This window comes from Bos grunniens, chromosome 20 (assembly GCF_055505025.1).
Source record: "Bos grunniens cultivar Pamir isolate PY7600 chromosome 20, Bosgru_T2T1.0, whole genome shotgun sequence".
NCBI classification, from domain to species: Eukaryota; Metazoa; Chordata; class Mammalia; order Artiodactyla; family Bovidae; genus Bos; species Bos grunniens.
This window is the reverse complement of record NC_141184.1, coordinates 37243540-37260275: the sequence shown is the minus strand read 5'-3', so window position 1 is coordinate 37260275 and position 16736 is coordinate 37243540.

Sequence of the window (16736 nt, the reverse complement as noted above, 5' to 3'; positions counted from 1 at the left end):
GGAAACAAACTGGGGTCTCCTGCATTGCAGATGGATTCTTTACCAACTGAGCTATCAGGGAAGCCATATTTTATATATATATATATATATATATATATATATATATATATAAAATTCTTTTTCATATTTTTCCCTTATGATTTATCAGAGTATTGAATATAGCTCCCTGTGCTATACATTAGAACCTTGATGTTTATCTATCCTATATTTGAGAGTTTGCATCTGCCAATCACAAACTCTCAATCCTTCACTCCCCCCAACCCCTCCAACTTGGCAAATACATGACTGTTCTCTATGTCTGTGAATCTGTTTATTTCATTAGTGCAGTTCATTTCAGTTGCTCAGTCATGTCTGACTCTTTGCAACCCCATGGACTGCAGCATGCCAGGCTTCCCTGTCCATCATCAACTCCCGGAGCTTACTCAAACTCATGTCCATCAAGTCAGTGATGCAATCTAACCATCTCATCCTCTGTCTTCCCCTTCTCCTCCAGCCTTCAGTCTTTCCCAGCATCAGGATCTTTTCAAATGAGTTGGTTCTTCGCATCAGGTGGCCAAAGTATTGGAGTTTCAGCTTCAGCATTAGTCCTTCCAAAGAATATTCAGGACTGATTTCCTTTAGGATGGACTGGTTGGATCTCCTTGCAGTCCAAGGAACTCTCAAGAGTCTTCTCCAACACCACAGTTCATAGTTTGTTTCATAGACATGTTCATTTGTTTTGTATTTCAAATTTCCCATATAAGTGATATCATATGCTATTTTTTCTCTCTCTTTCTGACTTACTTCACTTTGTATGATAGTTTCTAGGTCTATCCATATTGCTGAAAATGGTACTACTTCATTCCTTTTTATGGTTGAGTAATATAACATCAAACCAGTAAGCTGCTCCATGTCCAGTTCAAACTGTCGCTTCTTGACCCACATACAGGTTTCTCAGGAGGCAGGTAAGGTGGTCTGGTACTCCCATGTCTAAGAATTTTACACAGTTTGTTGTGATCCACACAGTCAAAGGCTGTGTAGTCAGCGAAGCAGAAATTTCTATTTTTCTGAAATTACCTTGCTTTCTCCATGATCCAACAAATGTTGGCAATTTGAACTCTAGTTCCTCTGTCTCTTCAAAACCTGATTTTTATATCTGGAATTTCTCAGTTCATGTACTTCTGTAGGCTTTCTTGAAAGATTGTGAGCATAACCTTGCTAGCATGTGAAGTGAGCACAATTGTAACACAGTTTGAACATTATTTGGCATTGCTCTTCTTTGGGATTGAAACGAAACCTGACTTTTCCAGTCCTGTGGCTTGTGCTGAGTTTTCCAAATCTGCTGCATATTGAGTGCAGCATTTTAACAGCATCAGCTTTTAGGATTTTAAATAGCTGAGCTGAGATTCTGTCACCTTCACTAGCTTTGCTCATAATAATGCTTCCCCTTGACTTCATAGGGGATTTTATATAGGTCATATCTGAATGGCCTAATCGTTTTCCCTGGGTTTTCTTCAATTTAAGCCTGAATTTTACAATAAGGAGTTCATGATCTGATCCACAGTCAGCTCCAGGCCTTGTTTTTGCTGACTGTGTAGAGGTTCTTCATCTTAGGCTGCAAAGAACATAATCGATCTGATTTCAGTATTATCTACCCAGTGAAGTCCATGTGTAGAGTCTTCTCTTGTGTTGTTGGAAGAGGGAGTTTGCTCTGACCAGTGTGCTCTTTTGACATAACTCTGTTAGCCTCTGCCCTGCTTCATTTTGTTCTCCAGGGCCAAACTTGCCTGTTATTCCCAGTATCTCCTGACTTTCTACTTTTGCATTCCAGTTCCCTATGATGAAAAGGACATCTTATTTAGTACTATCTCTAAAACATCTTGTAGGTCTTCATAAAACCATTTGACTTCAGCTTCTTCAGCAACAGTGATTGGGGCATAGACTTGGATTACTGTGATGTTGAATGGTTTGCCTTGGAAATGAACTGAGATCATTCTGTCATTTTTGAGATTGCACCCAAGTACTGCATTTTGAACTCTTTTGTTGACTAGGAGGGTTACTCCATTTCTTCTCAGGGATTCTTGCCCACAGTAGTAGATATAATGGTCATCTGAATTAAACTCTCCCATTCCCATCTATTTTAGTTCACTGATTCCTAAGATGTAGACATTTACTATTGCCATCTCCTGCTTAACCACATCTAATTTAGCTTGACTCATGGACCTAACATTCCAGGTTCCTATGCAATGTTTTTCTTTATGGCATCAGACTTTACTTTCACTGCCAGGCACATCCACCACTAAGTGTCATTTCCACTTGGCTCAGTGGCTTCATTCTTTCTGGAGCTTTTAGTAATTGTCCTCTGCTCTTCCCCAGTAGCATACCGGATATCTTTCGACCCATAGGACTCATCTTCTGGTGTCATATCTTTTTGCCTTTTCATACTGTTGGTGGGGTTTTCCTGGCAAGAATATTGAAGTGGTTTGCCATTTCTCCCTCTGGTGAATCACATTTTGTCACAACTCTTCACTATGACCTGTCCATCTTGGGTAGCCCTGCATGGCATGGCTCATAGCTTCACTGAGTTATCCAAGCCTCTTCACCAAGTTAATGCTGTGATCCAGTAGTAAAAATATCTGCCTGCCAATGCAGGAGATGTGGGTTTGATCCCTGGGTCAAAAGATCTCCTGGAGAAGGAAATGGTAACCCACTCCAGTATTCTTGCCTGGGAAATTCCATGGACAGAGAAGCCTGGTGGGTTACAGTCCAGGATTCAAAAAGAATCAGACACAACTTAGCAACTAAACAACAATATACCACATCTTCTTTACCCATTAATTGATGGACATTTAGATTGTTTCCATGTCTTGACTATTGTGAATAGTGTTTCTATAAATATAGGAGTGCATGTGTCTTTTAGAATTATAGTTTTGTCTAGGTATATGCCCAGGAGTGGGATTGGTGTATCATATGTCAACTTTATTTTTAGTATTTTGAGGAACCGCCAAACTATTTTCCATTGCGGCTGCTCAAATTTACATTCCCAAGAACAGTGTGGGAGGGTTCCTTTTTCTCTATACCCTCTCCAACTTTTATTATTTGTAGACTTTTTAAGGGTGGTCATTCTGACTGAAGTGAGGTTGTACCTCACTGTAGCCTTGCTTTGCATTTCCCTAATAATTAGCAGTGATGAGCATCTTAGAAAACCAATTCCTAATTAGAAATTTTAAAGCATAATCTGACTCTGTATCAACCTAATACAATGAAGTTTTAAATTTTACTTTTTTTTTTCTGTTATGGATCTTTTAAGTCTGTCTTCTACTGCCTACCCATAATAATAACTAGGTTCCTTTTAATACTCACCCCAAAATTTCTGTTACCTGCCAGTGATCACCCAATAATTGATATCTGTTAGTGAAAGAGACTGTTGTGGAAGCTGAAGCTCCAATACTTTGGCCACCTAATGCAAAGAGCTGACTCATTGGAAAAGACCCTGATGTTAGGAAAGATTAAAAGCAAAAGGAGAAGGAGGTGACAGAGGATGAGATGGTTAGATAGCATCACTGACTCAATGGGCATAACTTTGAGCAAACTCTGGGAGATAATGGAGGACAGAGGAGCCTGGCATGCTACAGTCCATGGGGTTGCAAAGAGCCAGACAGGACTTAGCAACTGAACAACAACAGCAATTTTAAATTGATGTAAATAATCAATAAGTAAAGTGCTACCCATATGAAATCACTATCTAAAGCAAACATATCCAGTAATATATATCCAAATAAGTGTTGTACTCCTGCAAGAAAATATATATAGATTACACTTAAAGATAGTTTGTGGGAAATCCTTCTTGAAAATTATTTTCAGATTCAGTTAAGTGATGCATACCCATACATGACTTTAACTTTATAACTCATTGATCAAAGATAAAATTATTCACTTGATAATTTGTCTATGCTTTAGGGTTGACTCCAATCCTTTATTTGTATACATGTATATGTTATTTATTAAAAAATATGCAAAAGTACTTAATTCAGGCTCTGAGGAAAATTTAAACAAGTAAATTTCTAGAAATATGCTAACGACTTGATCATGGAATGTCCAGTTGGTTGCTTGTAATGCCTTTTTGAAGGGATAGTACATTTGAAAGTACAATGTTTGTTCCAACTTTGTACTTAGAATTTTTGTTACTTCCTTAACTTCATAACTATACTTATTTAACATTTTAGTGCAGGGAGGTATATGGAAAATCAGTAAAACCTTAAGTCCCACTTAGAACTCAGCTGTGAATAGAGATTGATAATAAGCCAAGCTGATTGGCACGGCATATTCTTTTATTCTGCATGGGTGGCATTTTCTCATTCTGCTAACATCTGTAATAAAAACAAAGCTACAAGAAAAGCCAGGGATGAAATATGAGAATTTTGAAAGGCACAATCTTCATCATTCACACAAAAATATGACATGGAGGGAAACCAAATGATAATAGTTAACTAGTTCATACAATTACCAATGGAGATTTTCTAATACAGGAAGACTAGCTAAAGGTAAATTACGAGTTTGTAAAAAGACAGTAGACTGTATTCTTGGCTCACGTTACTCACAGGCAGTCTGTAATTCTTATTAACCCTTACATTTTTTGCACTTCAGAATTTCCATACCCACAATGAATTTACAAGGGCTAGTGTCACACTCTGGGAGAAGGCAATGGCACCCCACTCCAGTACTCTTGCCTGGAAAATCCCATGGATGGAGGAGCCTGGTGGGCTGCAGTCCATGGGGTCGTAAAGAGTTGGACACGAGTGAGCGACTTCACTTTCACCTTTCACTTTCATGCATTGGAGAAGGAAATGGCAACCCATTCCAGTGTTCTTGCCTGGAGAATCCCAGGGACAGGGGAGCCTGGTGGGCTGCCGTCTATGGGGTCACACAGAGTCGGACACGACTGAAGTGACTTAGCAGCAGCAGCAGCAGTGTCACACGCTGTTACCAGTCTTCGTCTTAGGTGTCCTGATATTATTAGTGCATGTACCATATAGCATGAGAGGTGTAGACACCGTGCCCTAGAAACCTGACTAATGCAAACATCTTCTGGGACCATGATAATATCACTGGGATTACTCCAATAGAGATTTTTTTGGATCTTTCTGATGTTAGCTGCTCAAAAGATCTTAGTCAATTCATCAGAGATGTCCTGGAAGATCAGAATGTTGTCACTGGGGATTCTCTGTGGAATATGTCTAGTTCGGTCATTAATTCCTGGAAACCTTGAGACATTTCAATTACAGGCATTCAAATACTTAAGATGGATCAGTGCAGCACTTGAAGAACTGACTGTATTAACTATAAAGTACTTCATCAGAGATAGACTGCCAAGAAGAGAGATTTTCACAAATTTCTTTTTTCTTGTTTACTTTTCTCCAAACAAGCTTTGCCAGACTGCTTCTGTTTTGTTAAAGCCTACAAAAGTTTACAATTTTTCTTAGGGGTGTGATGGTCAGTGTGATGTGTCAAGTGGGCTAAGCTACAATCCCCAGTGATTCAAACAAACATAAATATAGGTGTTGCTATGAAAGTATTCTGTACATATGACTTAAGTGCAATCAGTTGACTTTAGTAAAGGAGATTATCCTAGATAATCTTGGTGGATCTGATCCAATTCATTCAGGAGCCTTAAGAGAGGAGCTGGGGCCTCCCTGAAGAAGGAATTTCCACTGTGTGCAGCAGCTTTGCTCAATGCCTGAATATTCCAGCCTTTCTTTCAAATTTTGGACTTGCCTGTTAGCTCCCAGGTGGAGCTAGTGGTAAAAAAGTCACCTACCAATGCAGGAGATGCAAGAGATGTGGGTTTGATCCCTGTGTTGAAAAGATCTCCTGGAGAAGGAAATGGCATTGCCTTCCAGTATTCTTGCATGGAAAATCCCATAGACAAAGAAGCCTGAAAGGCTTATAGTCCATGGGTTCACAAAAGAGTAGGGCATGACTGAGCACACATACACAGTCAGTCCCATAATGAATTTCTAAGCCTATATCTCCTATTGGTTCTGTTTCTCTGGTTGAACTCTAGCTGACACAAGGGGTAACATAGCCAGGAAGCTCTGAACTGTATTTGGTATACATCTTAGACTACTCAGGAAAAAACTCATTCTACCTACTGGGAGTGCTGCATTGTTAGAAGTTTCTGCTAGTAATGGCTCACAAAACTACTGTTCATAGACTGAACATATCCAAGGGAACAGGCATTAGCTTCCTCACTTCTGGCTGTGTAAGGGTGGCCCCAAACAATAGGACAAGGACAATCTTTTTGAACTAATCTAGGGATTCTTGGAGAAGGAAGTGACAGCCCACTCCAATATTCTTGCCTGGGAAATCCCATAGACAGAGGAGCCTGGCGGGCTGCAGTTCATGGGGTTGCAGAAAGTTGGACATGACTGAGCGACTAAACAACAGGGATTCTTATCTCAGCAAACATCATCATTTAAACTGGAAAGACAGTGCTGTTCCAGGTGTGACATAGTTTTGCCTTTCATAGCTTTACAAATCAGAAGTATGCACCCTTTCCCGAGGGGACAGGATGTGCCAGCCTGATTACAAAGTGAATCAAAGCATCATTAGCTTATTTTAGAGCCTGTACAAGAGAAATTATTCCATTAGGTTTTTGTATTCTGTTTTTAAAAGCTATAAAGATTTTGGATAGCAGTATCATGGTAGAGCGTGATAATTTTGATTTGGGGGGTGACCTAAAATATGCAGACTGATCAACTTGAGATGCATGCTATGTGCTTCATTCCCTGTCCAAATCACCGAGTTAAGATTTCAGCTTTCCTGATGGCAATACATGAAGAATGTAGCTGCTACAGAGCAAGGTTTCATTTTAAGACCCTACTATATCTTATCCAAATTTGACTTTTCTTTATATTTTTTAGAAAGAGAAAAATAAGTTTTTTCAAATCAATCAGTATGCTTCTTTTTGTAAGACAATAGTCATTATTTGCCCATTTTTTCTTCTTTGAGCTTTGGCTACCAAAAAACTTCAAGATAAAATATTGCTTCCAAATACAGTATATTAGCTCAAATTTATTTTATTATTTTATTGTCCCTCTATGACTTTAAATGGGGCTTCCCCAGTAGCTCAGTTGGTAAAGAATCTGCCTGAAATGCAGGAGACCCCAGTTTGATACCTGGGATGGGAAGTTCCCCTGGAGGAGGGCATGGCAACTCATTCCAATACTCTTGCCTGGAGAATCCCTGTGGACAGAGGAGCCTGGCAGGCTGCAGTCCATGCGGTCACGAAAAGTTGGACACAACTGAGCAACTAAGTACACAACAGCATGGCTTTAAATGTTTTCTTTTGATTCAACTGATCACAAAACAGAGCCTGAATTGAGCATTTGGTCTCAGGCTGTCTTTTAAGGAAGACATTCCAGGAAGGAGCAGTGAGGGAGAAGACAAGAGAAGAGGAGGAGGAGTAGAGGACATTCACAACGTCACCATGAAGGTCATGGGGCTCAGTTTATTCACATCCTCATGAGCTTACAGCATGCTCCCTGAAAGGCTCCCTGAAGGATGAGAATGGCTCCTTTAATTCAGTGAAACAAATCACATATAATCACTTAGATTATTCCCCTGCTTCTGTCCCACTCCGATAGAGACTCCTCAGTTATTCTTGTTCCGGATGGGGTTTTGGAGGAGACATTTGAGTGGAAAGCTTTGACACAGGATGCCAAGAGTGCCAGATTATTCTGAATCCTCACTACTTCTGAGGCTTAACTCAGGGGTGGGCCAGGGGAACAGATAGAGGGCCCCAGAGACATGACCCTCAGTCATATTAGGTGTGTGCTTTTTGCTACAACACTTCTCAGAGTCTTTTGAAAAAGTCTTTTTTCTCAACTGAGAAGAAAATTGTAGACACACACACACACAGACTCATTACTTTCATGTATACTTGGCGAGTTTTTCCTTATTTGGGGAGTACAGGATTGAGTTTGAAGCTATAATTATAAAGAAGAGGCAGGAATGAGTTGATGAGAAGTTTTATAAACAGAAAGTGAAATACATAAATACATGAAACTTGCATGGGTAAATGTTCCTTCAGTAATTGTACTGGAGTGGAATTAAGGGCTTTTATATTCTCTGCAGAGGCTCTACATAAATTAATTAAAATAATTGCTTCTTATTTTATGGAAAAAATAGAAGCAACCAGAAGATTCCTTTGAAATCCTTCTTGCACCAACAATCTACCTATTTACACACATGTGTGGCACTAGTGGTAAGGCATACCTGCTTGCTAATGCAGGAAATGTAAGAGATGCACGTTTGATCCTTGAATTGGGAAGATTCCCTGGAGGAGGGCATGGCAAACCACTCCAGTACTCTTGTCTAGAGAATCCCATAGACAGAGGAGCTTGGCAGGCTACAGTCCATAGGGTCGCAAAGAGTCAGACAGGACTGAAGCAACTTTGCACTCAAGCATACGTGTGACCACATACCCTGTGCTCCATCACTCATGTGGATGAATGGTCTCTGCTCCAGTGAAGGCCAAGCCCCACCCTTGCTGCCTGTCCCCTCCTACCTCCTCGCAGATGTGGCCGCATGACTTTCCCTCTTTCTCTTGAATCATTACTTTACATTCAGAAAAAGAAAAAGTAATATTTTCTGTTAAAGGGAAAATCAGAACCAAAAACCTTGGCCTGGTTTTCCCCCTGAATTCACTGCTCCGTTTCTCCACTTCTCCTCACTACAGAATTTCCTAGACGATTTTTAGCCATGCTCCCTGCCTGCGGTTTTTCTTTCTTTTTCCTTAAATCCATGACAACCATGTTGCCACTGTCACTCTATTAAGATGACCTCCTTGTTACTAAGTGAAAGACGACTTCTCGGCGATCACCTGGCAGGGGCTGTGGTCCCGTGAACACAGGGAACCAGCCCTTCTGCTGGTTCCAGAGCAGAACACCAGAACACTGCTGCCCCGAGCTTTCCTCCTACTTCTTAGGTCTCTCCTGTCCTCCGGGCTTTTTAAAGTGATAGAAGCTGATTGAAAACAACAACAAAACTTAGAGGCTTTGCAGAAAAACTAGTTGAAGGAGTAAACAAGGGGAGGATATGGGATCTGGAACAGTTTAAATAGGGGGATGGACGCATTTATGTGGTGATAAAAAATGTGTTTCTGGATCCTCTCAATGTACACAACAGACTTCACTGTCAGCCCCGCTCTGATGCTGGTCCATGTATTCCTACGTGCGCCAACAGAATAAGCAGGGCACACAGATTAAAATACTTATAATCAAACAATGCAAATCTATTAAATAATACAATTAATTACATATGAATTCTTTTATAGCCAATCTATATTTGTAAGAAGCCAACAGATAGCACATTAAACAGTGCTCTGGTCTTCTCAGTACTCTTTGTCTTATAAGTTTTTAGCAGGACTCTGATAGAAGTCTAAAAGACAACTTCCAGTTTGGTATCTTGGTGAAGGCAGTTTCAGGCAGCTAGTAGGAACTGCTGGAATCCCGACCACCCTCGCCAGCCCAGGAGTGGTGGCTTTGGCTCCAGAAAGACGATTTATTCATTTCAAAGCCCTCTAGGAAGGGGATTGAAGCATTGAAAAGGCCACTGTGAGAGCATGCTCACAGTGAGCCTCGTAGGATTGGCAGTGTTTGCTTGAGTTATAAAACCACGATTTTCTCTAATTAAAAAATAAACCTCCACTCAAGGTGCAAATATAAATATTAAGTGAGTGCATGGTGAGTGACCTTTTGTCCTCAAGAATGAATCATGTAACTAGGTAAATAAATAAGTAAATAAAAGACAGCTTCCCTATAATCACTGAAGAAGGGGTACTTACTTGCCAGGAGAGGAAATAGCACACCAAAGGAAGTAAGCCCATCAGTGTGGAGCTTCAGTGGAGACAATAAATTGGGGGTTTCAAAATCTCCAATCCATAGTCAACTGTTGGGATGAGTGTGGGAAGATAAAGGGTAAGACTTGAAATGTTTAATGATGTGAGCAGAGTTGCTGGACAGAAAAAAAGAAAACATGTACTTGTCTATCTTTTCAGATAGGAAAAAAAAAAGTGTCAGAAACTCTGGAAAGAAGACTAAATTGCTCCAAGAAAAGCATATCTAACATTTTGATGAACCTCATGGCAGTTTAATGGGAAAAGAATATCTGAGAAGGGCTCCAGAGGAGAACAAACTTTCCATGAACAAGATGTGTTTGCCACAGTATACATCTAGCTGTTTCTATATGAATGCCAACAACACATATACATCCTGCAGGCTTATTTTCATTTCACACATTCTTAATCCAAGAGTTATGAAAATTAATTGCCAGGACAGTTACATATGGTCAGGACATCTGCTAAAATACTTCCCCTAAGCAGATTCAGGGAAAAACAATTAAAGAATGCATATGGAAATGTTTGGAGCCATTTTTTTATGAGTTTCTAAGTTTAGCTGAACTTCAACAGCTGTCTGGCTAAGGTAAAACATGGCCAAATAATATTCACATTCACCTACTGATCAGCATCACCAACTTAAGATTCAAGGCTACATATTTCTGGGCAAAGATTTCACCCAATTCAAGATCTATATAAAGGAGGCAGAAAATAACAGGAAGTACTCCAGAGCTGACTTCAGGGTTCAGGAGAGAAGCATTTGGTTTGGTGAAAGCAGCTGCAAAGGCCCCTCGACTTCTGAGAATGTTGCCCTCACACGCTCACACGGAATCCAACTGCTTCCCCGAAAGGAAGAGTCTTACTGACTTGGAATATTGAGAAAATTGGACTTACTTGGAAGGCAGAAGCAGTTTTCCCTCCATGGACACATTCTACCAGACTAAAGTTCCCAGACAAAAGTCTTTAATCATTTTATCATAATGCGTAGTTTTTGAGGACATAGCAAACTCAGCATATCATCGGTTCCAAACATAATTCCCAATGTGAGAAAACACATTTTCATTCTTTTGTAGTTACTGAAAACATAGCACTGCATTCCAAAGTCTTCAAACAAGAAATGGAGCATGTATAAGGAAAATCTGGTGAAAGTGTTATGGGAATCTGTTTTTATAACTTGTTTTTCTAGTGATCTCTGCCTGTCTCCTTTGACCTTCATTTCTTGACAAATGTAGGACTTGCTTTTTGCCAAGGCATACAAACTGTTATGCTTTTCAACTCAGGATCCATTTACAATTTTTGGCCTAAAATTCTAAGTAAATATAGACTTTAGGCAGTGATATACGTAAATGTTTTCTTGTAAGTTGGTCATATGTATCATAAGAAAAAGGAGTATCAGGTTTTGATACTATTCAGAGACAGGATGTTGTGATTGGTTAAGAAAGGATGTGGATACACTTCTTATCTAGGACCAGCCTAACTCAATGCGATGGGCATGTTTCCTAAGACCATCTGTTCTCGGATAGAGACAATGGTTGAGGGATCTCTTTATCTCTAGTGGGATGCACATCAAGTTTTTACTACTGTGCCGAAGCTAGCAACAGACCTGAGTAAATACATGTTTTTTGTTCTCTTTCCATTGTTCCTTGTGTTCTGCTTTTGATCCCAAGATAAAGCACCACTAAGCCTTAAATAAAACATAAAGAGACTGAGAAACAAGTGGGAATACATGAAGAATAGGACATTTGATCTCTTTACAAATAATTAAATAAATAAGTAACCCCGAGGATTGGACTTCCTTAAGTCCCTGATACATTGCAGAAATATCCCTTTGTGATTAGTATGAGGAGGGGATGGTGTATGGAACCACTGCCAAGCTTAAAGTCATAAAAGTTATGGAATGTAGGATCTGGAAGGCATCTCAGAGATTGCGTGTGCTCACTCAGTCATGTCTGACTCTTTGCGACCCCCTGGATGGTAGCCCACCAGACTCCTCTGTCCATGGGATTTTCCAGGCAAGAATACTGTAGTGGGGATCTTTCCCATTTCCAGGGGATCTTCTCAACTCAAGGATAGAACCCATGTCTCCTGCATCTCCTGTATTGGCAAGTGGATTCTTTACCACTGGGCCACCTGAGAAGCCCCATCTCAGAGACTACTAATTACATAGAATTCTCCTTTTACATATTTAAAAAGAAGTTCAGAGAGGTGTCATAACTTATTCAGATGATGAGCAGCTAATGAGCAGCAGGATTAAACCTAGTATATCTAGTGTCAAGTCCAGGGCTTTTCCTTTTGGCAGCTTATGAAAATTTACTAAAAACCTTTCAGATCTGTTACCTGCCATCTTTGGATGGAAGAGCCTGGAAGGCTGCAGTCCGTGGGGTCGCTGAGGGTTGGACACGACTGAGCAACTTCACTTTCACTTTTCACTTTCATACATTGGAGAAGGAAATGGCAACCCACTCCAGTGTTCTTGCCTGGAGAATCCCAGGGACGGGGGAGCCTGGTGGGCTGCCGTCTATGGGACTGCACAGAGTCAGACACGACTGAAGTGAATTAGCAGCAGCAGCAGCCATCTTTGGAGCAGACTCCATGACAATGAAAATTATAATATATTCTCCCGTTATGCCCACATAATGGGCTCTGAACCAGCTGTTATTCAGGGTGAATCTCAGCAGGTTTGTGAAGCATATCAGACCCTCTTACTCCATATTCCTGCCTCTAAATTTGAGGTGAAAAAGGAGAAGAAAATGTTAAGGAGATAGAATTGACTGATCTTTTCCAACTCATAGGGAGCAAGAACTAGAACCTTTTCTCTAGTGGAATATCAGCCAAACTGGATTTGGGATTAGCCACATGAAAGAGCTGATTGTGGTTGTCAGTGTAACCTACTGAATGTGACACCATGACTTAATAAGAATGGTGGTTTAGATACACTCATTAAGCATGCTGCTGCTGCTGCTGCTAAGTCACTTCAGTCGTGTCCAACTCTGTGCGACCCCATAGATGGCAGCCCATCAGGCTCCCCCGTCTCTGGGATTCTCCAGGCAAGAACACTGGAGTGGGTTGCCATTTCCTTCTCCAATGCATGAAAGTGAAAAGTGAAAGTGAAGTCACTCAGTGGTATCCGGCCCTCAGTGACCCCATGGACTGCAGCCCACCAGGCTCCTCCATCCGTGGGATTTTCCAGGCAAGAGTACTGGAGTGGGGTGCCATTGCCTTCTCTGCTCATTAAGCATAGATTCTGGCTATGTATTTACAATATACAGAATACTGAAGAGGAATACAACAAACCTTGTTATCATGTCTATAGCAGGATGTGCATCATTCTGACATTTGGAAAATTTATAGCTGTATCTACAATTAATAAAGTAAGTTTATATATCTGTGCGTGACAACAGATTTTCTATTTTATTTAAATTGTCTATTTTGTTGGCATAACGTTATAGTCTTCTCTTATAATACTTTCTGTAGGATATGAATTGATTTCCCTCTTTCATTCCTGATTTTGATCATTCATGTCTTCTCACCTTTTTTTTCTTAATCAGTCTAGCTAGAATATCAATTATGTTGAGTTTTACAAAGATTTGATTTTGGTTAATTGATTTTTTCTCTATTTACCTCCATGTAATTAAATTCTGCTCTATTTTTTATTATTTCCTTCCCTTCTTACTATGTGTTTGATTTTCTCTACTTTTTCTAAATTCTTGAAGTGGTAGATTAGATTATTGATTTTACATATTTCTTTCTAATATAAGCAGTTATAGTTCAAAATTTTCCTCTAAACACTGTATTAGTAGCATTACATACCTTTTTAGTGTTCATTTTAAGATAATTTTGATTTACTTTTTTATATCTTCTTTGAGTCATGAGCTATTTAAAATTTTGTTTTTTAATGTATACATATTTAGGAATCTCTCAGATATCTTTTCTTTATTAGTAATTTAAGTTCTTGTTTTCATAGAGCATATTTTGCTCTATGAAAGGATTTCATAAAAGGATTTCATTCCTTTTGCTTATGTATTAATATATAGTCTACCCTGAGGGATCTCTTCTCATGTTCTTAACAGGAGTGTGTATTCTTCAGTCATTTCGTGATGTGTTCTATATATGTTAATAGGGTTCACAAGTCTATAGCTTAACTTTGTTTTTCATTGTGCTAATTATTAAATAGAAGTACTGAAATCTCAATCTATACATTTTTTGTCTATTTCTTCTTTGAATGTTAAGGTTTTCCTTCATGTATATAGTGCCTCTCTTTTGAAGTGTGTGCGTGTGTGTGTTTGTGTGTGTGCGTGCGCACATGTGTGCTCAATCATGTTTGACTCTTTGCGACCCCATGAGAATTTTCCAACCCCATGAAAATTTTCCAGGCAAGAATGCTTGAGTGGGTAGCCACTTCCCATTCCTGGGGATCTTCCTGATGCAGGGATGGAAGTTGAGTCTCTTGCATCTCCTGCATTGGCAGGTGGGTTCTTTACTACTGTGCTACCTGGGCAGCCTAAAACATTGCCTTCTCAGCCCTGCTGGGATTTTGAAGTGTACATATACCTTTATAATTGTTGCAATTGTTATATCTTCCTGGTATGTTGATCCTTTTAGTACTAAAACATGGATCTCTCTTTATCTAGAAATATTTCTTGTCTTAAAGTCTATTTTGACTGATATTAATGTGGCTATTCTGGCTCTTTTATGGGTATTGCTGCATGATATATATTTTTTCATTCTTTTGCTTCAGCCAATCTGTATCTTTGAACTTAAATTTGTCTCTCATAGACAACAGTAACCGCGTCTCTGTCTTTTGATTGGAGTGTTTATTTACATGTATTTCACTCATCAACATAGTTGGATTAATGCCCATCAGTTTATTCTTTGTTTCTGTCACATGTCTTTAATATTCCTTTTTCCTTACTGCCTTTTTTGTGTTAAAAATATTTAAGAGTATCAACTTTCTCCTCAGCAGAGTGTTTTAGCTGTAGTTTTTGAATAATTTTCTTAGTGGTTTGCATTTCTAACGTCACGATCGACTTCAGAGTAATGCCACGCTGTGCTAAGTCACTTCAGTCGTGTCCGACTCTGTGAGACCCTATGGACTGTAGCCCACCAGGCTCCTCTGTCCATGGGACTCTCCAGGCAGAAATACTGGAGTGGGTTGCCATGCCCTCCTCCAGGGTATCTACCTGACACGGGGACCGAACCTGGGTCTCCTAAATCTCCTGCTTTGGCAGGTGGGTTCTTCATCACTACCACCACTGGGAAGCCTCAGTGTGATACCTACTTGCAATAGAATATAATACCTCCAAAGAGTTTAATTTAAAATTATGACAAATCAACTCTGTTTAGTAAAAGTTATGACTCTAAATATCTATTGTCATTATATGTTAGTTAGCAAAAATTCTACTGTTAGACTTCATTCACCATCCAAGGAAAACACTGATAGATTCCCATCCCCCATCTCCTGCCCTACAACCTACACACACCATTCCATCCCTGATGTTATGGGTGGGTTGCACACTCAGGATGCCTGAAATGGAGATCTCCCACATGGATTTTCTTATGGCAGGACCTGCCTCCTATTCTCTGTCTTCTGTCTTTGAGAATATGCAGGACGAGAAATTGTAGCCATGAGTTATGTTCTATCTGACAAACTCACATGAGGGCATAGGTTTCCTTGGTTTTGTTGTTGTTTTTTGTTTTTTTTCACTTGAACCATTCCCTTTTCCCTCACTGTCAATCCCTTTTTTTTTTTCTCTCAAGTATCCTTTGGAGTCACTTTTCTAATTAGTCTCAAAACACATCAGGCAGGGAAGGTCCTAGACTTTTAACCAACTTCAGGAAGAGTATATCAGAAAGGAGGAACTATTTGGTGGGCTGGTGATTCCATCATAACAATACTTTTATCACCAATGGTTTGTGAGAATTCTTTCAGATCTTAGTGAGTAAAGTATAAATATTCCCAGGCATCATTTCAAAAGCATCTCCTTACTTGGTGCTTAGCCTTTTAATATTTCACTATCATTTTTCATTATAATTCTAGGAAACCATTTGGGTAAAACAGGATGTTTATAGAAAGTCCTCTTGCCTTTACCCAATAAGGCTTTTGGAGTCATAGACATAATAATGCCATGAACTTGGACAGTGCCCTTATACCAAAGAATGCTGCACACTTTCACTAGCTGAGTGCCAACTCACCAGTCTGCCTGGAATTTCTGTTACCAGGCCCCTATTTATTTTCTTTGATTTTTCTTTACCATAAAATAAATATATAAAACTGAAATGTCAATGTACATATAGTTTATATTGGTTAATGCTGAGTTCTTTCTCTTCTGTTTTAAAAATCCTCCCAACCCCTTCTCAGATTATTATATGATGTTTTTCTCCAAATGCTTTAATGAGTCATTAAATTAGAATGGTAAATTGTAAAAATGATTATATATATAGCTTTCAGTGTCTACCCTATTGTTAATGTCTTGCCTAACTATAATACAACATGAGCATCAGAAATTGACAGATACAATCCAAAAACCTTATTTTTATATTGCCAGTCACAAATGTACTTCCATATATGTTAGTGTGTATACCTGTATTTTTCTGCTGTTTTATTGTATGTGCAGCTCTATGTAACCATCAGTGCAATGTAGATACTTAACTATAACATTGCCACAAGATTCCTTTGTCCTCCTCTTTTATAGCCACTTTCGGGCCATCCTGATACCCCTGCCTAACCCTTAGCAACCACTAATTTTTATATTTCTATATGTATAATCATGTCACTTCATAAATATTATATAAGTGGTTTCTGAATGGATCAAAAGTATGTATTCTTTTGAAATTGGCTTTTTACACTTAGCCTAATTTT